Raw genomic sequence first — 27,011 nt, 5'->3', positions numbered from 1 at the left:
GGAGCTGTATGGCACCTCGATAATGACTCTCAGCTCTTTGTCTTTGTACTGCATGTGGAGGAAGTCGAGCAGCCGCGCACCGACGTTGCCTTCAAATTTAGAGGACTGCAGGGTGGTGGAGAAGAGGATCGAGGACTTCACTGAGTCACTCTTCATCTTGCTCAAGTCCAAGTGGCTGGATGGTGGCCCCAAGAATTCTGGGGACAAGATCCCCCTCCCCTGCATCCCGTTTGAGAAGGAGGACTTCATGGGACTGGACACAGACAGCAGGTAAGTTTACCTTGAGGCCAGCCCACCCTGGCTTTGTGCCGGATTGCTTCCCTACATCCAGAAAGGGATCAGCAAGGAAGAAGTCTGTCTTGTAGCCAAGGGGGGATGGAGATGCAGCCCGCTGGTTTACAGACATTTCAAAGTGAATCCGCCTTTGTTTCAGAGAGATCCTTTTAGGGTTAGTGTGGACACTTACTCCCGCTTTACAGCCATGACCATGGTGGGACCCCTGGGGTTGCTGTCCAATAAAGTAGCCAAAGCCACTGATGCTAGGAGCACTGGGGAGGAGGCTGGACTGAGCTGAGAAGTGCTGTAGGTCAAATGCACATCAGACACTGAGGCTTGTATAGTAAAAGTATATAAACTATCTCTTTACTTCCTATATTGATTACATGTCAAAATGATAGTATTTTACATACAGTTGATTAAGTAAGATCTGTTCTTAAAATCAGTTTCTAGTATTTGTTTTTTGTATGTTGGTTTGTTTCTTTGTTTACCATTTTAAACGTGGCAAATGGGAAACGTTATTTACATGGCTCTCATTTCATTTCTGTTGGGCAGCCTGTCCTGGGACAGTCTCATCCCTTTGCTTATAGATGAGATGCTGAACCCCGAGAGGCGGAACGAGGAGCTGGTTGAGCTGGGGCTGGAGCCGGTGTCTCCTGCCTCCCAGGCCCAGCACCTATTCTGCTCAGGCCCTCTCTTCTTGCCCGACAGCCTCCATGCCAAGTTAGGACATCAGAAACACCGCCAGGGACTTCCGAATGAACTCCTTATGCAGGGAAAGGTGTATCACGGTGTATGGGACAGAGCAGGGAAATGTTCATTCTAACTTTTTCCCTGTGATTAAGTCAACGGCCCCACATTGCCTCGGAAGTACAGACGAGCTCTTCTGGGCTGCCTACCCCCCCAACTTCAGCTCTGTTTCCCGGTGTATCTGTTGTGCTGTCCCTCAGGCAGAAGAGGGTGAGATGCCTTTTCCGAGACGTGGAAACCTTTGCTGGGGAGAGTGAGGGAAGCTGTGTTCCCCCGGCCTACGGCCTCTGTCCTTGAGTCTGGAGAGGGCTCATGGTGGTCCCACAGGTGACGGTCGGAGAACCTGGCACATGTTTCTGGGCCCGCTGTGAAGGAAGTGCTCTGTGACTCTTGAACTTAGCTAAGATCAGATCCTACTCTCTGGTTGTTGGTAAGTTGGAGGAGAAGATGCTAGAGAATTGATAAAAAGAATGTCTAGACCAGCCCTGTGAGTGAGAAGCACAGGGGACAAGAGTCCCACCTGCGAGAGACAATGTAGCGGGCTCTGGATGAATTTTCTGTTCCTCCCAGACATACCTCTATGACTTAAGGAAGGGGAGAGGCATGCTGTAGCCATGATCTGTACTTGTCCTCTCAGGGCCCTGTGATCTACATGCCCGCACTCCCCATCTGCTTCTTAAGATGAGCTGGCATGTATAGGAGTCTGGGCACTGCTGAGGGCATAGCTGCCAGCACCGTGCTACACCAAGTCTGGCTCCATTCACCTCTCCTGTCAACACCTGCTGAGGCCCCAGGCATTAGTCAAGGTAGGTGCATCGGTGCAACATAAGCAGGGACCACTTCTCCCCCTGGACAGACTGGTGAGTGAGCAGTGGAAGCCTGGAGCCCTGCCCCAGCCCCCACGCCAGTGCCTCCTCTTTTGTCATAGGAGGCACTGGTGATATTTTTGCTCAACAAATGCTTGTCTCTGAGTCTGCAGCCCCACCAGAGAATGCCAGATTGTTTTTGTATTTTGAAGTCTGCCCTTGGGACTTGGCGGAGTATCCGGATGTGTAATTAGCCCACAGTGGTTGACACTGTCCCCATTGTTTACCCAGAACCTCGTGTACCAGGCATGGCTCCCAGTATCGAAATACAGCAGCGCATTAAACCTCCCTCCTTTTGGGTCTGTCTGTTCTGGTACCATAAGGGCTCAGCCAGCTTCTGAACGTCAGTGAGATAACGCGGCCAGTGAGCTCGGGTCAAGCACATTCTCCTCCAGTCACTTTTACCCCATTGTTGCTTTTAGTATTCCACAGTCATTAATTATTTAAACAATTCTTTGGTACAGGAGCAGAGCCTAATTCTCTCCTGCTACTCTTGGTGGAAGTGAGTAAAACGATCCAGACTGAAATGCGACCACAATTTGTAGCTCAAAAGCTGCCTTGAAGCTTGTAGGTGGAATTTTGGTTAGGGGCGCTGACCACGTTGGGGTCCCCCGGCAGCGCCGCTCCCCTCAGTTCCCTGCTTTCCCTGGAGCAGGGGGTGAGGGTGGGTCTCACCATCCCCTCGTCCCTGGCCTCACACACTCACGTAAATTCTTGTACATGCTGTCAAAATCATTTTTGTTCTTGTGTGTTTCTAATTTTCTCTTGTTCCTCTTTTCCTTTTTCTTTATTCCTTTTTCAATTGTACTGCCCAGTGAGCATGTTGTTGCATCTGAAAATGTGGGCTGTGCACACCCTGCATTGGAAATAGCCAGATTGCCCTCCATACTGTCTCCATTGCTTTAAAAAGCAAAATCTTTATATCTGTCTTGATCCATGTATTATCCTAGTCATTTTGTATTTTCTAATGTTTTGGAATATTTGCTTTGTTAGCACATTACCCACTGGTGTTAGATACCGGTTAAAATCCTTGCTTTGAGGGACCTGTTTGGTCCTCCTTTTATTTGGTGACAAATGCGCCCTTATTAAATTTGTTTGATTGTTTTGAAGAAGTAAGATGCGAATTGATTTAGTCGGCTGCTCAGGGATTCTTTTCATGGAGTATTTAAACTTGTAAGGTCAAACTCTGCAGCATTTTGCTCGATTCCTGCTTTTACACAAACGTGCTCGGCACGCGGTTCCTGGCTGTCGCTGTGTGACGTGCGTGACGGCGCTTCCTGGCCGGCGGTCACTGGTGAGGAAGTGGCCGCCACGGAGGTGACAGCTGCAGGGGACGCTGTTGGAGAAAGCGGTCACCGTTTGGTTCTTTAATTTTTTTTTTTTTGCATTCAACTTCCCCGTGTCATTTACTTTACTTTGCCTTCATAAAGGGGCAGAATTGGGTCTAAAATCCATGACACTATTTGTTCGCTTTACGAGGCTGGTTTTTCTGGGTATCAGGACAACATGACCTTCTCCTAAGTAGCTGGCTCACCTGGATCTGTTGGACACAGGGACAGCTAAAAGGGCCGTAGCTTCCTCTCTGCTCCAGCCAGTGGGCATTCAGAGCTGGGTCTGTGGTTTGCCTCAGCAGCCGTGCAGACCTCCCTGCCCCGGCCTTTACTTTTAACCCATGTTGGCAGTAAAGAGTTGAATCCGTTTCTGTTGCAGCTGACATCCACCACTGACAGCCGTGTCGTTAGTTTGTGGTAGTCAGTCTCCAACACCCCAGACAACCGTGAAGGAAGATGATTTGGCCGACCTAGGACCCTGGATTCTCACCCTCACCATGGTTCATCTCACCCGGTGGAAGGGTTTGGCCACCACCATCATGCTGACCATGAGGCCTTGTTTCTCCTTTCATGCTCTGGTCCAAATGTGGACACTTCATTTTTCACTGAATTTGTCTTGCTTGAGACAGGCCAGAATATCTGAATGAGTCCATCACATCCTGGGTGGGGAACAGAACAGAAGTAAGTGTCGCAAGTAGATGGAGTCTAGGCTGTCCGGGTTGGCAAATGCAGGCTGGGATCTGTGATGGCTGGGCTGTACAGTGGACACAGGTCTTTCCCGTGGCTCCCGAGAGCCCAGGAGTTGGAGTGATAACAGCCTTGCGTGGGTTCCCCCATCCTCATCTGCTCACTGGCAAGTGTGTCTGCTAATTAGGAGCTCCCCCAGACCTCGGGCCCTTCAAAGCTCAGACCACGGGAAAATCTTGAGTCCCTTCTCCTGGGCCTCCTGTGTGAGAATCCAGTGCCTTCTGAGGTGACCAGCGGCAGGAGATGCCTCCCCCTCCAGGGAGCACCCTACGGCGGACTGTTAGTGAACCATGCTGTGAGCTTGTGTGTTTCCGGCCATGGTCCCTGCAAAACCACACTTGAGATCAGCTTATTGGTGAAAATAAGAGGACTGATTCCAGGGCAGGGCCGGGGGGAGGGAACAGTGGAAATTGAATGTGACCTGAGACAACTAGGTGGGTGCTGAGGCTGTTACTAAAATGGGGAGTCTGGGAGGTACCTGCCAGGAATCGAATTCCAGAGTAAATGGTGGACATGAGGCATTTTTAAGATGCCATTTTTCATCCAAGTTAGGACTTCAAAGAGGCACTCGGCTCTATGAGACTGGGGCTCAGGTGAAGGAGCTGGACTAGAGATACAAGTTGGGAGTCGTCATTCTTAGCTGGTGTTCACAGCCTTGCATGTGAATTAGATCATCTCGAGAGCTGCAGACTGAGGCTGAGGGAGGGGAGGGCTGTTCCTCGGTTGGAGGAAAGCCCAGACCATGCAGCTTTGGTGTGTCAGCCAGCGGCGTTTGTCATTTTCAGAGCAATCCCATTTATCCTTAAGGGGCCTGGGGGTCAGCAGGGCCAGCCAGAAAGAAATCCAAAGGGAGAGTCTTGGCCACGTGTGCGTCTTAGGAAGGTGCAGAGGCTGCAGGATACGGAAGGTTAGAATATTCAGAAGCTGGAGTTGGAGTGGGGAGAAGGTATTCACAGTCACCTGTGAGGGAGGGAGGGAGGCCTAGGGAGTCCCCACCCTACCGGACTCGCTTTCCCATGAACAGGAGGCAGTCAGACAGAGGATCTGAGGTAAGAAGGATGGGCACTGGGAGGGGAGCCAACCTGGAGAATGGTGCTTGGAAATTCTGGAATAGTCTCCCTGAAAAATAGAGTTAAAAATACCCAGACTCTTAAGATATTGTTAGTGACTTGGGAGGAGGCAGTTGTTTTTCTGGCCTCCTAAGTGTAAGTCATGTATCCAGGGATACACAGAAGATACGGGCAGTCTGTTCCGGGGGCTTGATCCTTACCAGGGGGATCAGTGCAAGTTTAAAGGGGCAGAAGGGCAGCGGAGGGAAATTAGCCAGGCCCCGTGTCAGGTAGCAGTCGGCCGCCCTACTTGCGTGTTTCATTCACATCCATGACTCCCAGGTGGGCGCTGACAGCCCCCTTTTGGGGATTGGGAAGCCTTCTCAGAGGGGTTAAGGAATTGGTTTGTTTAGCGGTTGATAAATGCTGTAGCAGGATTCAAGCAGAGCCTTGTCAGACTTCAAGGGCATGTTCTCTCTACTGTTTCCAGTACTTCCCTGTTATACCTGGAATGGTGAAGTGGGTCAGATTTGGAGCCTTTCAGAAAAAGTATGATTTAAGTGCCTCAGGACTGTTTCACAAAGCTCAGCGTTCTTTGATGGTTCTGAAGCATGCAGTGCTTTTCGCCCCACAGAGGTAACGTCTAACTCCATTGTCGATGATGTTGTTGCAAATGATATACAGGTGTAAAACCACACTTCGCAGCTTCTAAAGGGAAACTCTCCAATTCTCCCTTGGTCGGCTTTCTTCCACGGGGTGTAACTGTGCTGCAGCATAGGCTTGAGCTTCCGTATGGAGTGAGGATTTAATATCCGATGTTAGCATAAAATGGTCAGATGAAGAAAACCGACATTGACAATTTATTTTTGGGTTTCATTAGTCAAGATATACTATCAGTTAATGGCCCATATAGCAAATGAAATTCAGTATAGGACATTGCATTTCTTCCTTTCTATTTAGAGTTCTCTTACCGAAAAAGGTTGCCTGCTTTGGAACATCAGTTTCACCACCACGGCACCTATCAGTGTGTTGGTGTGATTGCATTTACAGAGTGAATCTAATCTGGTCTTCCTCAGCCCCAAACACTTCAGTGCAGAATCACGGGCTGTAGCCATCTGTTAGTCACGCAAATACTTCTAAAATTATATGATGCCAGAAAAGAAAGAAGAGAGAGAGAGAGAGATTGCCTTTATCAAAGTTCCTTTCAGTTCTAACTGCAAACTGTTGTTGAGCAGCTCTTGTTTCCTTTGGATATGAATATATACATTTCTTTGCATGTAACCTAGGTTTTGGACTAGAACACCAAGTTCTTGCTGTCCCCAAGCCACAAAAATAGTAGCCAAATTGCACACGTGTGAAATAGTTTATACTTTTTTCTGAGAAAGTATCCTTGAATTTGGGACTTGGACTGTGATTTCTGCTTTTTGCTTCCCTCAACCGTCTTGTAATCTCTCACTCCTTCCCACGTGGTTCCCAAGTGTTCGTGGTCTCAAAGGAGCGGGCAAACACCCAGTTGGTCACCATGTACTGCTGCTATAAATAGAGACCAGACAAGACCTAAAGGACATTATCGGAGAGGAATTCCTGGAAGAAATGGGCTCTACATTCAGTTGTGAGGACAGAGTAAGAGTCAGCCAGGAGAAGGAGTCAAGAATGTGTCTCAGATCGCAGGTGCAGCCCGGGCAGAGGCCTGGAGGCTTTTGGCGTGGGCACCCGTGGAGAGTGCCCTGTGCGGTCCAGGGTGGAGGGAGCCCCTGCTGGGGAGGACACTGGAGAGAGTCCGGGATGTAGGGCTTTGGAAGAAGTTGAGTTTTACTAGAACTGACACAGTAGGCAGTGAAGGGTGTCAACAGAAGTGACCCTCAGGAAAGGTACTTCTGGTTTTGCTTCTGATATTCTACAGACCGAAGGATCGGGACGGGCGAGAGCAGGTATGTCTGTCCCTTTGAGACCCAACCGGTCATTCATTTATACATTACACGTGCACTTCTGTGAGTCTAGGGGAGAGAGCGTGTAGCCACATTAGTAAGCAAAATGTATTTGCTTCTTGAGAGCTTAGCATTGTCAGAAGTTGACTTAGCCTAGAATGTTCTAGGAAGAGAGGAACAAATTGTGGAGGTTGGAGGGAGGGAAGGCTTCCTTGGGAAACAGTCAAAATGAGACTGGAGCAAGTGGGAAGTAGGAGCAGGTCAGGGGCCCCTGTGGTCACTGGGGACCTGTGTACTTAGGTGAGGATGGGCGAGCAGGGTCTGGGGTGGGGCTAGAACTCTAACAGGGAGCCTCTAAAGGGTTTGAAGTGGGGGTTGATGTAATCAAATTTGTTATTTGGGAAGGCTGCCGTGGCTCTCTGTGTTTGTATAGCGGGGAAGAGGGGGTGGGTGCCACCAACTGGGGGATCATTAGAAGACCATTCACAGGCTGGGAGATGGGCATCGGGGCTACTTGGGGATGGCAGGGGCAGTGTGGATGCCGGCTTTCCTTATTGGGGGACTTGTTAGCGGGCCGACCTAGAGGCATTTTATGGCTGGAAGAAAACTGATGGGGGCCGCCAGGTGGATTTTCCTCTTCTCTCCTTCCCTGCCTAGTGTGATGATCTTAGCTCAGCCAACATTTGGAACAAAAGAGCTAATTTCCAGGGTTGCCCAGGACTTTGTAGAGCTCCTTCGAGTGAGATCTGATCGGATTTAGGTTTGTGTTCAGATCTGGATGTTCACTTAGCTAGAAACGTCCTGTCATTTCGATTTCCATAGGGGTTTTTTACTTCATAAAGATTGCTTTCTTGGTGAGAGGAAATTTAATACAGCTGTTGTCTTTTTCAAAAAAATCATATCATTTAAGAACTTTAATATTCAAAAGAATAGAAATATATAAAATATTTAAGGAAGTCTTTGGTGTAGTTTCTTTGCTTTCTGAGCTAATGTGGAGTTAGAGCCTTTGCATTACTTAATAGCACATCCTTGTCAGTATTTAAAGAGCTGATAGTGGGCGCCCCAGGCCCCACCTCTCAAAGAATCGTTAAAGTTTGCTCTGAAATAGTGAGGTCATAAAGGTCTTGTTTTCAGAAATCAAACGGTTTATAATACGCAGCATAGCCACATTTATAAAAGAATAATTAGTTCAAAATTAAGAAAGTGGAGGATAATTGATTTTTTTAAAGCCTATACATAAACTTTCTTGTGCTAATGTTGCAACTGGAAATTTTGAAAAGAAAAATCCTACTGCAATATCATCTACGTGGAATACATATATGAGTTTTACGCTTGAAAATTAACTGCGCAGTGGTTTTCAAAGTCAGGAGCATTCCTGCTCAGATACTGGCAGTGATGGTTGCTGGTTTTCAATGAAAGAGCCTAAATTTGCCTTCTTAGCTTTTTTATTTTTGTATTGAGAGGGTTGATTAGTGCTTTGCGAGCATGATTTTGGGGCAAATTGAGGGCAGATGTCATGTAAAAACAGTGAGATATTTCCATGCATTTTATTTTCTGGACATCACCAGGGCACATGTGGGGTTTGTGCCTGCAGGCTGGAATGCTGCAGGACTCCCTAATCCATCACCATTATGTCCTGGAGCTGCTCAGGTCATTGAATGCTTTTCTGTTGCTTGAAGGAAAGGTGGTCTGATGGAGATGATCAGATGTGCAGTTAAAGTGCTATTACTTGAAATAAGAGTAACCTAGAAACATTGCTCTAACAATACAGGATGAGGGAGGAGAATTGTCTGAGCTACTTGCAGTGGGGAGTCTTCTCATGTTTCTCCCACACCGTGACTCCTGCCAATATCCGCCACAGTCCTGCACGGTAGTCCTGCTGAAGCAAGCAAGCACTTTGCTCAGAAACGCACTGAATTTCCTTGTGCCTCTGTTTGTTGGCTTTTTTTTGAAAGCACATTTTGCCCTTTGCTTAAATGCCATCCATGCTAGTCAACTCTTACACTCATTTTTCTGGAACTCGTCCATAAATAGCTGCTGAATGGATGAACAGAATGTAGTATCTCCATGTAGTGGAACATTATTCACACGTAAGAGTGAATAAAAAAGAAAAAAAAAAGAGGAAAATGAAAAAGGCCACCTGTTTTGGGAAGTCCACCCTGACTGTTCAACCCACACTTTTCCCTTTGAAACCCAATCACTTATGCTCCACTCTACTCTTTCTGATAGTGCTTACCACCTTCTAATAATCTTTAACGTTTTCAAAAAAAAAAAAAAGAAAGAGATGCTGATACCACTTCAAAATATACAAGCCTTGATTACAGCCTTTTAATTGAAAGGAAGCAGACACAAACGGTCAAATATTGTTGATTTCAGTGATCTGAAATGCCCAGAAAAGGCACATGCAGAGGCAGAGAGCAGGTGATGGCTGGAAGGGGCTGGTTGGAGGGGGATTAGGGAGTGACTGCTAGTGATAGGCGGATTCTTTAGGGGTGATGAAGTGTTCTGGAAATAGAAGGTGATGAGTGCTACACAACCGTGAGTTTGCAGAAGACTGCTGAGCGCTGTGTCTGGGAGTGCCTGTTGTTGGGGCATCTTTATTTTGTTCTCATCCTGCAATGTGAAGAGCCATCTTCTGCTGTGGCTGTTCTACTCCTGTGAGTGGTGAGGGTCAGAGACTTTGCAGAGTCATGTTTCTTTTTTCCCCCTGGGTGAGTGTAGGCAAAAAAAGATTTAAGCCTAAGAAAGTGCTCCATCTGCAGAAATGTCTTTTTGTTTTGCATGGTGTAAAAACCTTGAGAGCTTTTAATCGTTGAGGCCAGTCTATGGGAGGAAATAGCCCGTGAAGCCTGTTTGAGCCCGGGAAGCACCGTGCATCTCTCCCAGACACGGGTGGGGATTTCACCCCCGTTCAGGCAGTGAAGGGCCCAGACCCGTGAGCAGACTTGACAATCGTGAATATTTACGTGTATCCGCTGCTTCATCTTGGATATTAATTTCAAGCTGAGTCAGTTTGTGGCGGCAGCCTCATCCTACATCAGGAATTTATAGTATCTGCTCTTTGAGGTGAAGACCTGACAGACTTGATTATTTAACAGTCTGCCTTGAATTGATATCTCAGATTCCTTTGTCAAAAGCAAAACAGCAGAAATACAGACGTCCTTTAATGCCAATGTGACCTGGAACGGGATTAGCTTCTGTGCCTCAGTCGCCTTATCTGTGAGTGCGTAAGATGATAACAGTGCTTCCCTCAGAGGAGCTGGTGAGGGGAGAGTCAGAAGCACAAATGGAGGACTTACAGGAGGTGCTCATGAATGACCTAGTTTAGTGCTGTCAGTCTGGTGAGGCCTCAGGGGCAGAGATGTCAGAACAGAGCAGTCCTAGCCGGAGCTCGATCCGTGATGGCAGCTGTTATGATCAGTATCACCACTGTTGATTATCAGGTAGTTTATGACTTGGTAATATGAATTCATGAATAATGTTAAAGAACTAGATATCTCAGATCCAGTTTACATAGTCCTCAAAATTTCCTCTGAGAAATAGATGGTTTCTTCCCCATCTTAAATCTGAGATGTGTCTCTAAAAAAGTCTGTATTCCTCCATCTTTTTGCTTTAATTCCCCATTTCTTAAAAAACAAAGTTTTTAAATGGAGTTACTGGGGACTGAACTGAGTGCCTCATGCATGCTAAGCACATACTCTCCCACATGAGGTATAACCTCCTCCCTGATTTTTTTTTAATTTACTTTCTTAATTTACGGAGTTTAGAGGCCTCTAATTCTTTTTCTGGAGACTTGTCCATGAACCTGTAAATCTATAATTAATGGACAAAATTTGGTTTATTAAAAAAATCAATAGAATATTGTGCAGTCCATCCAAAAAGAAATGCTCATTGACTTAAAATGTTTCTCCTTTAAGGTGATTTCTCCTTTGTGGTCTAGCTTAATTTATTAACAGGCATCCTCATCATCATAATGACCAAACTCGCTGTGAGTGGACACCTACCTAAGGCTAAAATGCTTTCCTCATGTTTTAGTTCATAGCAGGTGTTTGATTGTAGGTATCAGTGTCTCCTTTTTTGCAGCTGAGGGATTGAGAGATGGAGCAGCTTGTCCCAAATTACACGCAGCAGGCTGTGGCTAGCTCGGTGCTGGAACCCAGGCTGCACAGGATGCTTTCTTAATTGCTCCTCTAATCAGCCTCCCGTTAAGTGGTTACCCAAACACCTGTGACTCCATAAATGGCCGAGTTTAGTGATCTCAGCTTGATGATGCCTTCAAAGGAGAGACACCATTGAGAAGGTGAGACAGAGTGGCAGAAATTACAATTGTTTATTTTCACAAATTTATAATTCTCAGGTAATTACTTAAAAAGTTAATTTTATATTTTAGTGCTCTGTAAGCACTAAAAACATAACATTAAAAATAATTATAGTGCAAAAGAGAAGTGGGCTCTGAAAGTCCAACCACTGCTATTGATGTTACTTGTTTTTCTCTAGTGGCCCTTATTGACAGAAATACTTACAAAGACTGAATTGGTTTTATGTAGTCTTAATATGGAAGAAAAGATTGTCAGTGAATATTGTAAGTAAAGTCTTTACTCTTTTCTTTCCTGTTGATGAATATGTAAGTTGTTTTCATGGCTTAAGTACATTTCCTCATTTGTGAAATTTTAGTAATATTGTTTAATTTGTCTGACTGTGAGAGTTAGACGCCTTGTATACCAAGAACACAAGAGGTGCTTAATAAAAGTGCTGTCACAATGACAGATATTTTAGATTGATCAACACTGAATACTAAAGAGTGTCGCTTATTTCTGATGCATATTTAATATGTATATGTATGATATATTTGAATATGGTTTAAAGAACAAGGATTCATTTTTTTTTTTGGTGTAGTATGAAGTTTTAATGAAATCTGTATCATTCTAGTGAGACAGGGACTAGTTAAATTGCCTTAATCAGATGACCTTGAAGATTATTTACACAGAATATGTATTGTTACAAATCAGAATTTATGTTGCCGTGTAACCATCCACTCAGATATTTAAATTCGTGGGATTCTGACCAGATCATTTAAGTTTAGTAAAATCCACATTGATCATTTTCAGGAAATATGCTCCTCTCTTTTGTGATTAAAGAAAATTTTGATTTTTTTCTACACTCTTAACAAGTTTAAAATATCAAAACATTGATTTGACACATTACTTTTTTAATAGAGAGAATAAAGCTCATGCTGTTTTATTATGTAAATAAATATTTTTGTATGTCGACAAACTTGTATGATATCCTGGATCTTTGAGAAGTATTTTGCAAAATATTAGATAACCTACTGTTGGAAAAATACAAACGTGACTTTTATGAACATAGGCGTAGTACAGATCTGTTGGTTTTTGCTACAGTGCAAGACATGAGGCCTAGGATGCCTTTGCTGCCGATTGCCAGGAGGACACATTCCATGTCTCAGTTTCCCCTCCTGTAAAATGAAGTGGCTGAACTGGATTCTTTCCTCTTCTAAGATGAGTTTCCATGAGCCTATGTCTTCTGTTTATATTCAGGAGTATTAGCAGTATCAAATTAAATACTGAATATCCCTCCCTTCCCCCGAATCAAAGTGCAGTATATGCTACATAAGCTTTTAGTTATCTGTTTCTCCTTTCTGATCCTACAGGCAATTTTTGTGTTGCATCTTTCCCGGCAACCTGGAAGGTCATTTTAGCCATAGGTGGCACTGTTGCACCTTCTTACAGTCTTAACATTCCTGTTTGTAAAAGGAGGCTTAAATAACTTTATTTTATTTTGATTCCTTTACTTAATGCTTCAGAAGAGCCCAATGTCTTTTATGTGTGTCTACCTGGAAAAGTTATTCTGCTTATATCTTAGATTTATTCTGTCATCTCACTGTGAACATTTCAGACTTGCTGTGCAAGCAATGGGAAAATCGGGCTTTTCTTCTAGTGTTAGAAACCAGTGAGCCGAGATTTTATAAAACAGCTAGAAGCGGCATCTGGACGACCTTAAAGGTGAAAAGTGTATTGAGTTCCTTGAGTTTTGACCCCGCCGCTGTGTGTTAATTGGTGGTAGGAGATTTGGTACATATACGAAGGGGTGTAGTTTTTTGACTTGGGTTTGGTTGCACGTGCTGCCACTGAGCCACGTGAGCCTGAGACAGTTCGTTTTGAGTTTTTCCCTCGTCTGTGAGATGGGGACATTCATATATGAATTGTAGAATTGTGAGAATTAGAAATTATGTGCAGTGTTTACCACAGTGAGTATGTTAAGAGGGCTCTTAAACTTTAGCTGCTGTTTTGTGTGAAGCCATCATTTGGGAGTCTTTGGCAATTACTAAGAAACAGGAAAATAAGAAGAGCTGTTTTTATGATGAAAGATATTTGAGGAGGTTCCATAGTTCCTATACCCATAATTTAGCATCAGCAGAGTCAGGACAGTTACACAGTCGCCCTGAACCAATGTTAAGCCACAGAATTATTTGTTGCTTCATATATTTTGGGGCTTAAGGAGATCCAATACTTATACACATGTTGTCTCCAGCAGCCAACTGAGAGATGACACAAAAGAGTAGACAGGCGATAAATGTCTTCTTTGTTACTGATGAAGCCACGTTCTCCATGAACTTCAAGGCTGTGGGAAAATGCGTGTCATGATACTGTGTCCCAGAAATACAGACTCACCCTGTCCCATGTAGCTCTGGGCCACAGCGAGCCTTCCCTTGAGAGGACCTGCCCCTTCATGCACAGGGCTTTCCTGCCATGGAGCTGAGCATCCCAGGTGCTTCCCAATGGTGACCAACACTGGAGTGAAAGGAAGGGTTTCACATGCCCCGCTTGTCTCCCCGGACTCACACCTCACTCTGTTAGTGTGAGGAGGGCTAGCTGTGGGCCAGGGGCCAGGGGTGTGAAGGGAGAAGCACTCTCCATGGCCCAAAAGAGTGGTTAGGAGGCATCCCCTCCCTCAGTTTAAACAGGTGGTGGGATGGAACATAAGGGTACTCCCCAATTGTTTATAAAAGGAGAAATAAGGATGTTCTTTGGGACTTAGGCTAGCCAGGAAACACATAAGATGATTAGAGGGGAGACTTGTAAATAACTTTGATATTAAGTTGACATTTGTTGAACACCCAAAATGTGCTACATTCTTTTCTGAGCATTTTACAGAAATGAATCCTTCAATCTTCTCAACAAGCGAGTAAGGAAGGTTTGATTGTTATCCCAGTTTTACAGTGTGGAAATTGAGGCACACAGAGGGTAATTAAGTTGGCAAAATCACAGAACTAGTAATTGGCAGAGCTGGTATTTAAACCCTGGCTGTCTGGTTTTGAGGCTCCCAGAGATGGGCTTTTTGTGTTTAGCGTTATCAGCATCCCTGAATCTTTGTACCTCTGTGCATCAGTTAGCCTATAAAGGACAGGGAAAGGAGAGTTACATGGGTGCTCATAGTCATGTCTTGCCGCTGTCCACGGAGAGTGCACCGTGATTGGCGTTAATTGTCTTCTGGGCAGTAGATCTGTTCGTATAATAGAAATTTAGTTCATTGAGTTAATCTAGAAACCCTTCCTGCTCCTTTTCTGTCCATGCTTGCCATGTGACTGCCTGCCCGATATTGGGCAGTGGAGGAGAGAATGTACTCATGGTTGAACTCTGATATTTCAGTCTGGTTCATAGATTCACGTCTTCTGTTACATTAATAAGCTAAGTTTCTGGTTTTCTTGCATCAGTGTCTCATGACTTTGGTTAATGTGAAACCAGTCCATGGGAGCCCAGGGGTGATGACGGTATAATTTCTGAGCACGCTGTGGCACTTCTACCCATGCAGACGTGGCTGAAGGATGTCCACCTTCCTCACTGATTTCCCCCAACAGCAGGGTCCTCTCCCACCCCTGGATGTGAGGTTGGGAGCTCTCTGAGTAGGCCAGTCAGAGGCCCAGTTAACCAATCAGAAAATGATGAAGTACCTGGAAGTGGGTTTAATAGAAGAAAAGGGCTTCCAGGTAGTCAGATGGGCTGTTCGAGTCCATTTGGTGAAAAGCTGTCCACTGTCTGTGGTTTAGCTGCTTCTTTGCTATTGAAAAGTCTGGAGTAGATGAAGGGATTTTAAAAAGCAGAAAGGAATGATTTCAGGTGGTACGTCCACACTGGTGAGAAGTGATGGATGACCACCAGTGTGAGGCATAGACAGAGTCTTACAAACTTCATAAAACAGCATTAAAAGCTCTGCCATCTGAGTGCACTTCATATGGGGTCCAGATCATCACTGGTGACGCAGTGAGGGCAAGTAACTGATGATGGCAGAAAGAACATGGACGCATCAAAAAGGTCTCGTTCACGTTCCCTGTTTAAGGGATGCGGCACAGTGTAATATATTTGAGCTGGTTTTTCACTGAAAAATTTTTAGTGTTTTCTGGGACTCCCCAGTACCCCAAGGGTCCATGCAGCTGGGTGTCCCCTCAGTGCAGCACTGTCAGCGCTTGCCCTGGGCTGACGCGGTGTCACACGGAGTAGGACGGTCAGCGTCCCCGGCTCCTCTGAGCTCCGTCACCTCATCCGCAGAGCCGGGTTTCTCATCCGTGTCTACTTAGTAGGGTTGTTGAGAATCACACGTGAAGCTTCAGGGGTGACTTGTGGTTGTCTCTGTGATTGGCATATAGTGAATATTTGATAGAAACACTTGTTTTTTTAGTATAATTGTAGTACCTAGGTTGCAGTGGTTTTTAGCCTGCGTTTTTTTATAACTTTATTCTTATTTTTTTTGTTTTGCATCTTTGTTTATTTATTTTTATTTTTATTTTTTAACATTTTTTATTGATTTATAATCATTTTACAGTGTTGTGTCAAATTCCAGTGTTCAGCACAATTTTTCAGTCATTCATGGAAATATACACACTCATTGTCACATTTTTTTCTCTGTGATTTATCATAACATTTTGTGTATATTTCCCTGTGTTTATTCTTTTTTTTACATTTTTTACTGATTCATAATCATTTTACAGTGCTGTGTCAAATTCCAGTGTTCAGCACAATTTTTCAGTCATTCATGGACATATACACACTCATTGTCACATTTTTTTCTCTGTGATTTATCATAACATTTTGTGTATATTTCCCAGTGCTATACAGTGTAATCTTGTTTATTTATTCTACAATTTTGAAATCCCAGTCTATCCCTTCCCACCCTCTACCCCCCCCCGGTAACCACAAGTCTGTATTCTCGGTCCATGAGTCTATTTCTGTCCTGTATTTATGCTTTGTTTTTGTTTGTTTTTGTTTTTTAGATTCCGCATATGAGCGATCTCATATGGTATTTTTATTTCTCTTTCTGGCTTACTTCACTTAGAATGACATTCTCTAGGAGCATCCATGTTGCTGCAAATGGCATTATGTTGTCGGTTTTTATGGCTGAGAAGTATTCCATTGTATAAATATACCACATCTTCTTTATCCAGTCACCTGTTGATGGACATTTAGGTAGTTTCCATGTTTTGGCTATTGTAAATAGTGCTGCTATGAACATTGGGGTGCAGGTGTCAATCTGAAGTAGTTTTCCTTCTGGGTACAAGCCCAGGAGTGGGATTCCTGGGTCATATGGTAAGTCTATTCCTAGTGTTTTGAGGAATCTCCACACTGTCTTCCATAGTGGCTGCACTATTCTTATTTTTAAATATGCACATAGTTTATTTATTTTTTTGGAGGTACTGGGGACTGAAGCCAGGACATTGTGCATGCTAATCAGGTGCTCTACAACTGAGTAAAACACACCCTCCTTTTCTGCACTTGAATATAAATATTGCTATACACAAAATAGCTCTTAAACACCATCATGGGACCTAGTCACTGTATAGACAATTGAACACGTATGCTATTTCAATAGGAATAAATGTTGATGAGACATACATTTCTGAATCTGTTAATGTGCTTAAAAACGATCATAGGTAGTGATAAACACGAATCTTTGATCCAGTACTTCTTAGGGTCTGTTTTGCCATCAAGGGAAATTACATTCTACAGAGAAGGCTAATTGGGTCTCTTTGATATTTGGATGGTTTAGCAGATGATGAAGACTTTCAAAAGCTGAAAGTTTTGTATTTTGAATTAACTACAAAGTTATCTTCTACAAGTTGTAAGTACTAAGCTTGTGAAGTGCTCAGTAATCCAGGGGGTATGTGTCTGTGTCTGTGTGAACGTTTGTGTGTGTGATATCAGGAAGATAGAAAGAAGTTCCATATAGACTTCTGATAACTTTCTCCTCCATTTCAAGGTGTAGGCATATATTTACATAAATAAATTGATATTCTTTTGTCATTTGGCATGTTGGGAATAAGACTTTCTCATACTTGTTTCAGAAGGGTTAGGGAGGTTGAGCTTAGGAAATGGGAGGAGATAGAGACAGGGAGGATCTTTAAACTGTGCAGAATGAGAAATAGTAACTTTTCTCTTTTCTTCTAGAGCAAACTGGCACTGAATTGTAACATAATATTACTCAGAATTGCTTTTCTGATCAGATACAAGTACCTCAGATTTTTTAAGGCAACATGAAAGATGAAATATGTTTTAGCATTTATCTTTAAAAGAAGTTTTATTTTTCAAGTAAAAGGTTATAGCCTGTTCTTTCTTCCAGCGGTACAAGAAATTCTCATTGATCTATCTAAATGACCTCTGTGCTTAGATTCTTTGTGTTTTTTTTTTCTTTAAGTGCTTGTTTCATTGTGGTTTGAATGAATGTTTAAAATTTCTGGATTTTGATCTTTAGAACATGCTGATTTATCAAAACTGTTAAAAACCTGATTGTTCTCTGCTCCTGGTTTGGTGGGACAACCTACTGATTTCTGTTGTCTGTTCAAGAGGGAAATTCTTCCTCTAGCCTGCAGATCATTAAGTGAATGGTTTGCAGTGTGCCTTTAAAATTATTTGTATGCATTGAGCATGTTTGTCCAGTGAAATTTAAATTGACTCATTGTAATGACTTTGCTTTGATTCTGTGGTTTTGATCCTCTCCACAAGAATTTGAATTCTCCGTTGCATTTTGTATACGTGTTCTTAACAGGGGAAGAAATTTTACATTTTTTACAGAGGTGGGTTTTCCTATCCCCTCTGAATGCCTTCTAAAATTGATACATTAAAAATCTGTTATTGCAGTGCATAATTATTTCATAAACTATTTTTTGGCATAATCAGAAACAATGACCAAGAATGATAATAAAAAATACGAAAATCTTCCTTCCTTTGAAGAATAGAAATCAGGTAGTCAGGCTCCCTCATGCTTTGTGCCTGACACAATTACTCTCATGTCATTGTGTATCATGATTCGGAGATGGAGTTGCTTCAGGTTTATAGATTTTTGTTTTAAAATTTGTGTTGAATACTTTCTCCAGACTGATGTTTCCTGTTGTGTTTGTGGAAAGAGTAGAAGGGAAAAAAATAATTTGTTTTGTTTTCAGGAGGCCTGAGTTGATGAGAAAAGTGTTGAGGGTGGGCTGAGGAAAAGAGTGACACTCCCTCTCCTCCTGGCTGAAATTGATGAACAAAGAAATCAATTAAGTATATCGATATTTGACCAATAGAATTTAGCGAGCCCAAACTGGCTAGAAATGCACAACGGAAATTACTGAATTCAGCTGCAGAATGAGGTGCTTTACCAAGTAGAAGCAGCAGAGAGCAATCAGAAAAATCAGTAATATGATGAGATATAAAAGGAATATTATATCTTTTATTGCTGAAACTTTTCTACGGAAAGTTGTGTAGAGCTAAAATTAAGTTTCAAGCATCAGGAGTTAAGAGAGTGGGTGGTTCCGTAGGATCGTTATTCTCGGATGTGCGTAGACCCTGCTAGAGTGGCTGAAGATGGCAGGAAGAGATCCACATCCAGGATTAGTCATCCTAGGGTGTCCTCCATAATGGTTCCATGTGGGAGCCCATGATTGGGTTAACAAATTATAACACAGCACAGTCGCCTCTGAACTTTAAGAAGAAAAAATATGCTTTGGTACTGCTTTGCAAGCAAGTTCCTGTGCATCTTCACTCCAGTCTCCTTTCCTTAAAAAGCAGAGACAATGCTTTGCTTGTGTAGTTGAGGTTTTAGGTAGCACTCTGCTGGTTGCAAAGCAAGGACCGAGACCCTCAGCTATAAACGCTGGGCTTGTGTGTTGTTAGTCTATTATCCCCAAAACAAAGACCTGGCTGGTCTGGTGGTGTGCTTTGTAATGAACATATCTAAAAGTGTATCTTGTTCCCCTCACCCCATGACTTCCCTAAACATACACTAATCCTTTGTACTCATTGTGTATTCTACAATCTCTGCCTCATCCTGTCTTTCCCGAATTTCCTCCTTACTATCTCACAACTGTTAACGAAGTTTTCCTTTGATTATACACAATAAATATGGGAACATTTGAGAGGCTCATGGAGATGGCTCCCTACTCCCTCTCGATTTCTTGACTTTTTCCACAGAGTCTTGAATAATCATTCCGTGTCGGTAAGACTTCTGCCAGCCAGAACCCACAGTTCCAGGTGAGAAGGATGCAGGCTTTATCTCTCCTACCGGAGGGAGAGACAGAAGAGAATTGAGATATGCTCCCCCGTAATCCCTTCCTGCCCCAGGTCTACTGCAGTTCACCTGCAGCCTTCTGGCCTCTGCTCAGCGGGCCTCTGTCCCAGGACTAAACTCATCCTTTTCTTCCCTTGTCAACATTTCCGGTACCTTTCAGAACTTGGTCTCTTCCCTGCAATTCAACCCTGGCAGATGTGATGGTGGTCAGCGTGCTGGTGGGCAGTCCTTTGGGGACCCCCAGGAGCCATGCTGATTCTCCTGAGTCTATCAATCTGGGTTACAGAACAGTGGAGCACCGAAGGAAGCCCATTCACGTGATGTCAAGACAGCATTTCATCACTTTCATTTTATTTTTAAATTTTCGGTGGAGAAAATATTTGTAGCAAACTCTTCAGGATATTCGCCGCCTGCTTTCCTCACCACCATTTCCTTGTTGGCTCTGGTGCTAGTTTTATGAATCAGGATTCTTCTCTGGTCATTTCTGGCAGCAGGGCTTGCCGAATCCTTGATCTGCATTTGAAGCAGAATGCTTCTTCGTGATGTCAAGGTGATTCTCCTATTTCTGAATATTTCGTGTACACTCAGCAACTGTTTCAAGTGAAATGCTCTTGTCCAATTTCGGTTAACTCACATTTGCTGATCTCCTGCTTTCATGCTGAGGGCAGTTTCTTTTTCCTCTAATAAAAGTTAGCAATTTGCATTTACTCTGGAAGGTACTGCCCCGAGATGCTTTTGTTCTTAACAGTTTTAATACAATTCACCCATTAAAATGTACATCGGTTTTTACTCTATGCCCAGAATTGTGCATCCCATTCAATCTTAGAACATTTTCATCCCCCCAACAGGATGCCCCGTATGCATAAGCAGACATTCCCATCTTCCCCATCCTCCCCCAGCCCCAAGGAGCCACTTTTCTCTCTGTGGATTTGCCTGTGCTGGACATTTAATGTAAATCGAGTCACTTCATGTAAGTGGAACCGTCTATTGTGACCGACTACTTTCACACTGAGTAACGTTTTCAATGTTTGTCCATGCTGTGGCCTGAGTCACTATTCTATGCTTTGCTATTGCTGAATAACATTCCACTGTATGGCTGGGCCCCTCCGTTTACCCATTCACCAGGTGATAGGCATATGGGTTGTTTCTGCTTTTTGGCTGTGATGAGTAATGTCGCCGTGGACACTCATGTGGGATTTTTTATGTGGATATCTGTTTTCAGTTCTCTTTCGTGTGTGCCCAGAGAGCAGAATTGCTGGGTAAGTCAGAAACGAAATGTTCAACTCTCTGAGGCCCTGCCAGGCTGTTTTCCAAAGTGGCCACGCTGTGTTACGTCCTCACCAGCAAGGGCTGTGCGCTCCACTTCCTCTGTGTCCTCATTAGTGCTTGTTACCATTTTTTTTTATTATAACCTATTGTTGTGAGTGTGAAGCGGCTTCTCCTAGTGGTTTTGACTTGATTTTCCTTACAGCTAATGCTATTGAACATCATTTCATTGTGCTTATTGGACATTTCTATGTTTTTCTTGAAAAATACCTTTTCAGAACATTTATTAATTTTTTAATTGAGTTGCCTTTTTATTGTTGAGTTGTAGGGGGTTTTTTTCTTCATTTGGAGATACAAATTCCTTATGAGATAAATGATTTGAAAAAATTTTCTCTAGTGTGTTGTTTTTTCACTTTCTGAATGGTGCCCTTTGAAGCAAAGTTTTAAATTTTGATGAACTCCAATTTATCTCTGTTTTCATTGTTCCATGTGTTTTGGGGTATTATTTTAAATCTGAAGTATTTTATTTAAGCTTTTATGTATAAAATATCTAAATTTGTAGAAACAGTCTAGGAGATGGGTGTGGTTGTTTTCTCCCGTCTTTGGATAAGAGACTGAGGTGCAGAAAATTTCACTGAAATATCAGTGTCACAGCTACCCAGTGCTGTGGGAGTTCAGACCCCTCATGTTTTTCCCCAGAATATGTGATCTTCACCACCATGCTCCACTACTGCCTGGAATCATTAATGAAAACATCTTTCCTTTTTTGATTTCTTGTTAGTTTGTTTTCTCATTGGGGACCTCATCTCCTTATTTTCCTTTCGGATGTCAGTGTAGATTTATTATAGGGCTCATGTAGGCAGAAGCATTGCTATCAGTTAACTTCTATATTACTCAATCTCCAGTGATGATTGTTGCTAGTTGACCTAATCAAGTCATGCTTAAGTCTTTCCTGCTCATGACACTAAAAACAGTCATGACATACAGAACGCTCAAAGAAGAAAGTACTTGATTGATTTTATTTTGATACCCAATCAAACCAATCAAGTAAAAACCCCAGTGTTGACACAGACTATAAGCCCTCCAGAATAGGGTCACTGTCTTCCTTGTGTTTCATTTATTTGGTCACAGTGTCTGGATAGTGCTTTGCTGTCCAGCAGTTTTGTGAGGATACTGTGCTCGTGAATATTTGTAAGCACAGAATTTTGACAACAGACTGTGTTGTTCATTTCACAAGGGAAAAGATAATATAGAAATACTGCTCAGCTCTATTTTAAAATTAAGCTTGGAAATTTGAGAAGAATTCAAGAAGCCATACAAAGCTCTTTTTCACTAATTTTAGATCTATCTTAGACACTTTATGGTTACATAGCAGAGTAACTTATCAAGTAGATTTGACAAGAGGAGTGTTATATTGATTATTTGATCTAGTTGAAATATTCTACCAGGGATAAAGTCATAAGTGCCCATAAATGAACAAATATGTTTGTATTTCTATGCAACATGGGAGCAGACTACATATGTTTCTATATAATATATATGACTGTGTGTTTTAATCTGCCTGTCAGTGTTTTTTATAGTTTTTCAGCAATGTTATAACTTCAGAATTATTCTAAGTTATTCACTCCTGATATTACTGCAGTTTGTACTGTGTATACTATCTTATGGATGGGATTCCACTGTCCCCTCAGTGAGGAATTTCCTCTCCTATTCCGTTAGTAGCAGAGTTAAAGGAACTGTGATTTCTAGGCCTTTGCTTTCCATGTGTTTGCAGTTGGCTGTAAATCACGAATTTCCCTTTCTTGAGTTTTCATTTTTCAATAAGAATTTTTAAAATAATTGTTAATATGTTTCACCAGTCTCCCTAGAAACTTGATGTGTTTGTGCTTTTCAGTTTTCAATTTATGAAAATTGTAAATGCACACTTGTTTTTAAGTAGTCCTTTTTCACTAGATATTTGTTTACTTCTTTAGAGTTAAAATAATTTTTTTCCCAATGAATGAATCGGTGTTCATGTTTTAAAAGATAACTTACTTTATATTTTTCTTATTCTAACAGGTATATTTGTTGTACAGAATTTAGAAAATAAGGATAAACAAAATAATAACTTAAAAATGGCCTCTAATCTCACTTGGAGATACAGATGTAAGGTTTGAAATTGAGAATTACAAGTCCTCTCACGTTGTACTTCTCTTTCAAGTACGGTTTGGTTACTGAGACCCTCGAATTCCCATATGAATTGTAGCAGCAGCTAGTCAGTTACTGCAGAGGAGCCCGCTGGGCTTGTGATCGAGACCACGTTGTATGTATGCATCGCTCTGGAGAGCACTGCCATCCCAAGAATGCTGTCATCTGATCCAGGAATCTGCGTGGTGTGTCTTTCCAGGTATTTAGGTCTTCTTTAATTTATTTCAGCAATGTGTATGGTTTACATAGTATTATTTTATTTATTTTTTGCCTTTATACTGAGGACAAGTGTGCAAGGTACCAGGATTAGAATTGTATTATAGCCCCGCAACTTGCTGCCACCATGGACGCTGCGGTCTCTCTTTGCCCTTTGTAAAATCTCGCAGAAAATAGGACCTAAGTAACTCTCTCTTGAAAGAATGATTATATGATTGCTGGATGATGCTTGAGAGTCCTTGTGATGATGTCTTTTTCCCAGACTTTCCTCTCTTCTTAACTATGCCCTTTCCCTTCCTTTCTTCCAGCCTGGGTTTCAGCGTGCCTGTGGCATTGATTTTTCTTGTCTGTGGACTCATCCTTTCACTAGTTCATGATAATGTTACATGTGGGCTGTGGAAACTTGCTAGATGTCAAGAAAGAGCAAATCCATTGCATGCTAGATTTTTTAGAGTGTGTTATTGTATTATCGATTGAAATGAAATCAGGCTGACCCATTGAGCCATCCCCTGAGCTCTTTTTGCCTTCCTACAGGTGATACTGCTCTCGTTGCTGCATGTGCCCTTCCCCCAGACTCGGTTTTGGAGTTGAGTAAGTCACCATCACTGGAGCCCTCTCATTAAAAGATGAAGAAAACCTTTGCTCCTTCTCCCTGGTTGGGGACTTGGATGAGATGAGGTAACAGATAAAGAATGGAGCCCCACCTCATTCTGACCACCGCTCTTTCCGTTCATTTCTCCAGGGGAAGGGTACAATTCAAAAATATAAAGATTGTGAGCTAATGAGATAGACAAGACAACCGATCATTTATTAAATACACTTTCATGCCAGAAACAAATGTATTATACACACAAAAAGCACATAAATTACGGTAGTACTGTGGTTACAAACGTGGGTCCGAGTTCGATTCCTGCTCTGGAGTGACAAGTCCTGTGAGATGGAGAAATGGTAGATCGGCTTAGCCTCTCTTGGACTTGTTTTCTGTCCTGCAGAGATGGGGTTCGCTAGGCATCCCTACCCCGTAGAGTTGCTGTGGGGTGTAAATGACGTGAGTGGGCAGCCCGAGCACACCTGCTCGTTCCTCGTAAGTGCAGGATAGCACAGCTTTTGCGGTGATGCCTTTATGACCACACCGTGTAGACTCTCAGTGCTCCGAAGGGATGCCTTGTGGATTGGAGATGGGATTCTCACTTCTGTAAATACCCAAGAATTGGGTTATTGGGCCTTGCTGATTTGAATCTATTCTTTAGAAAGTACATAATGTAGATATATTTTTCAAACATGCATGCTTTTTATCTTTTATTATTTATACTTCTACCCTCTCATCTCTTGGTGTGACATTTCATGGAATCCAGGAAACAGTCCTAAGCCACCTGCCTCTTCACACTTCTTTGTGGTGGTTTTCTTCCCTGACTAGAAGAGGGTTTTGCATAGGAAATTTTCTTTGCTCCCCTTCCCTTGGAGTCTCCCTGTTTGTCTGCCCATCTCTCACCTGTCCATCTGTCCATTTCTCTACCCACTCATTCTTCTGACTTGTTCCAAGAAGCATTTCAGGCAGCTTACAGAAGAACAGATACCAAATAAACAGGTGAGAAAATGGGGCCAATTTCAGACAGTGAGGCTTGCAGTTGAGCCTGTGTGAGATTTGCAGGCGTGAGACACACGCCTCTGCCTTGTGCCTTATAAGATAGACAGCATCAATATGCCTGAGGCTCCCAGCAGACACAGGGAAACAGGGTTTGTGGGAGATGCTTACTGTCTGTGAAATAAATAAGTGGCTTAGGAGAAGCCCAGACTTTCCAACTACTAAGGCTTAGGAGAATATATTGAGTGTCTTCCAAAATCAGATTATTGCATCTTTTCTTTTTCAGAGTTTTATGTATAGTTGGTTTACATTCTATACCTGGAAATTTCTCCAAAACTGCTGCCCACGTGAGTCCCATGACTCGGGAATGGGGTGGTTCTGCTCATTGACGGGTGTTGGCCAGAAACGGAAAATGACAGCCTCAAAGGAGCCTGGGATTAAGCAGTTATGTTTTGTCAGTGCTGTAGATTTCAGAAAATACTTTTACCATTTCTCTCCGCCTGAGGAAGCAGCGTGCTCTCTTCCCAGCATCAGGAGCTCAGGGCCACGTGATGGTGGGGGCTGACTGCACTGCCGTCAAAACAGCTGTGCTAGTCACTGCAGGTGTGGTGCTTTCACGTAGTGCATTTCATGTTCTTTAACAGGTTTCAACAGGTAGTTAATTAACTGAGTTAATTAACATTTAATAAATATAATGCTTTGTTGAAAAGACAGTTATAGGCAGAATATAAGTTGTGAACAATATAAAAACTGTTTCAATACTGAAATTTCAGTAGGGAAGATTCAGTTTATCTTATTTCCGCCTCTCTTTAAAAGAGAAAAGAAACAAGACAGAAAAAGCAGAGGATGATTTCTGTTCTTCCTCTCGGCTTGCAGGTGCCTTCACCTCCAGTGGCATCCATCCAGACACCAGCACTGACACTGGCCGTGCTCAGAACTGCCTCAGCCCTGAAGACACAACTGACAAATGGAAGGGGGACGCGCCCTGTTACAGCGGGTGCTTTCAATTTTTGGGTCCTTATGTAACTGCGCGGTGTTATTCAGGATCACCCATTCTGCACTGTGTGACGGTGCTTCGGTGTCTCCTAGTTATTTGTTTCTGTAAGTACTCATGTATTTTTTCCAATGTGTGTTACTAGACATCTAAAAATGCATTTTTCAGATGAAAAATAATGTGTATTTAATATAAAATTCTGAAAAAATGGTCAAAAGGGTCTATCCTGTTCCCAGTATTCAGAGATAATAATTAACACTTTAAAATCTATTTTCTGTTCTTTTCATCAGTGTGTATTACCTCTGTCATAAAAACCAGCGAGCACTGTGTGCCTGTTTGCTGTGTGGAGACCTCCATTTTCCATTCAGCTTATGACAATTTTTTTTACAGTATTCTATCTCCGCTGGCATGATTTTTAATGACCATTATAGCATTCTGTCTTGTGGAGTCCTCGTCCATTTTACTTTGGACTTAAGTAAACTTTTAAATTCCAAGTAAACTTAACTGGAATACTGAAAAGAGAACTGTGGTGGTACCGAAAGTCCCCTACTTCCTTCCCCTTTTTTCCTGAGAGTAAAAACTGCTGACAATGTGGAGTATATGTTTCACGACCTTTATGCCTATGTCATATATATATACACATACATAAACGAATATGAGAAATCTATGTCTATGTGTGTGTATATATGCTTTATTGAAAAATAAGGCCATACTATATGTTTTCTGCAGCTCGGTTTATTCACTCAGGTATATATCACAGACGTCCTCTCCCTCCAGACTCACCTGGTCCTTTCAGATAGAGTAGAGTGGTCTCCTGATGTGCAGGTTTGGTCTCTTGTGAAAGGACACCTTTCGTGGGAGAGAACTGTGGACAAGGCCTTGGACCACGCCGAAACACCGGAACTTTAGTGCCCAGAGCTCACCGTGATTTACCGCATCATTGTCTTGATGGTGGACACTTAAGTTTTCTCCATTTTCCACTGTCAGAAAGGGTGTCTGACTGGCATCCTTCTTGAACAAACATTCCTGTGATCTTGTATAAGTATTCCTTTAGTTAAGGTTTCTGGAAATTTAGTCCTTGGATGTGACAACTACATAAATCACAGGCTCCTTTCAAGTGAATCTAGAAATTCCTTCTCCTGTGGGGAATGAAAAGATGTAGAATAACTTATGTAACCAATTCTCTATCCCTGGGTATGATTCCACTTCAGCTTTTCTTCCCACCAATGTAAACAGTGCTGTGTAAATTCTCAGATGAGTA

General features: G+C 42.7%; 1 long non-coding RNA gene across 1 annotated transcript; it reads left to right on the top strand.

Annotated features, from left to right (window-relative positions):
* Window positions 1–4: 4 nt before the first annotated feature.
* LOC140694897 (uncharacterized) lies at window positions 5–26,759 on the top strand. The gene is made up of 6 exons (XR_012070563.1): window positions 5–270; window positions 22,969–23,154; window positions 23,706–23,849; window positions 25,043–25,103; window positions 25,633–25,857; window positions 26,528–26,759. It is a non-coding gene; the product is annotated as an uncharacterized lncRNA (long non-coding RNA).
* The last annotated feature ends 252 nt before the right edge of the window (window positions 26,760–27,011 follow it).

This window comes from Vicugna pacos, unplaced genomic scaffold (genome assembly GCF_048564905.1).
Source record: "Vicugna pacos unplaced genomic scaffold, VicPac4 scaffold_109, whole genome shotgun sequence".
NCBI lineage: Eukaryota > Metazoa > Chordata > Mammalia > Artiodactyla > Camelidae > Vicugna > Vicugna pacos.
Note: the sequence above shows the minus strand (reverse complement) of the source record. Positions and strands in the feature narration are given on the sequence as shown.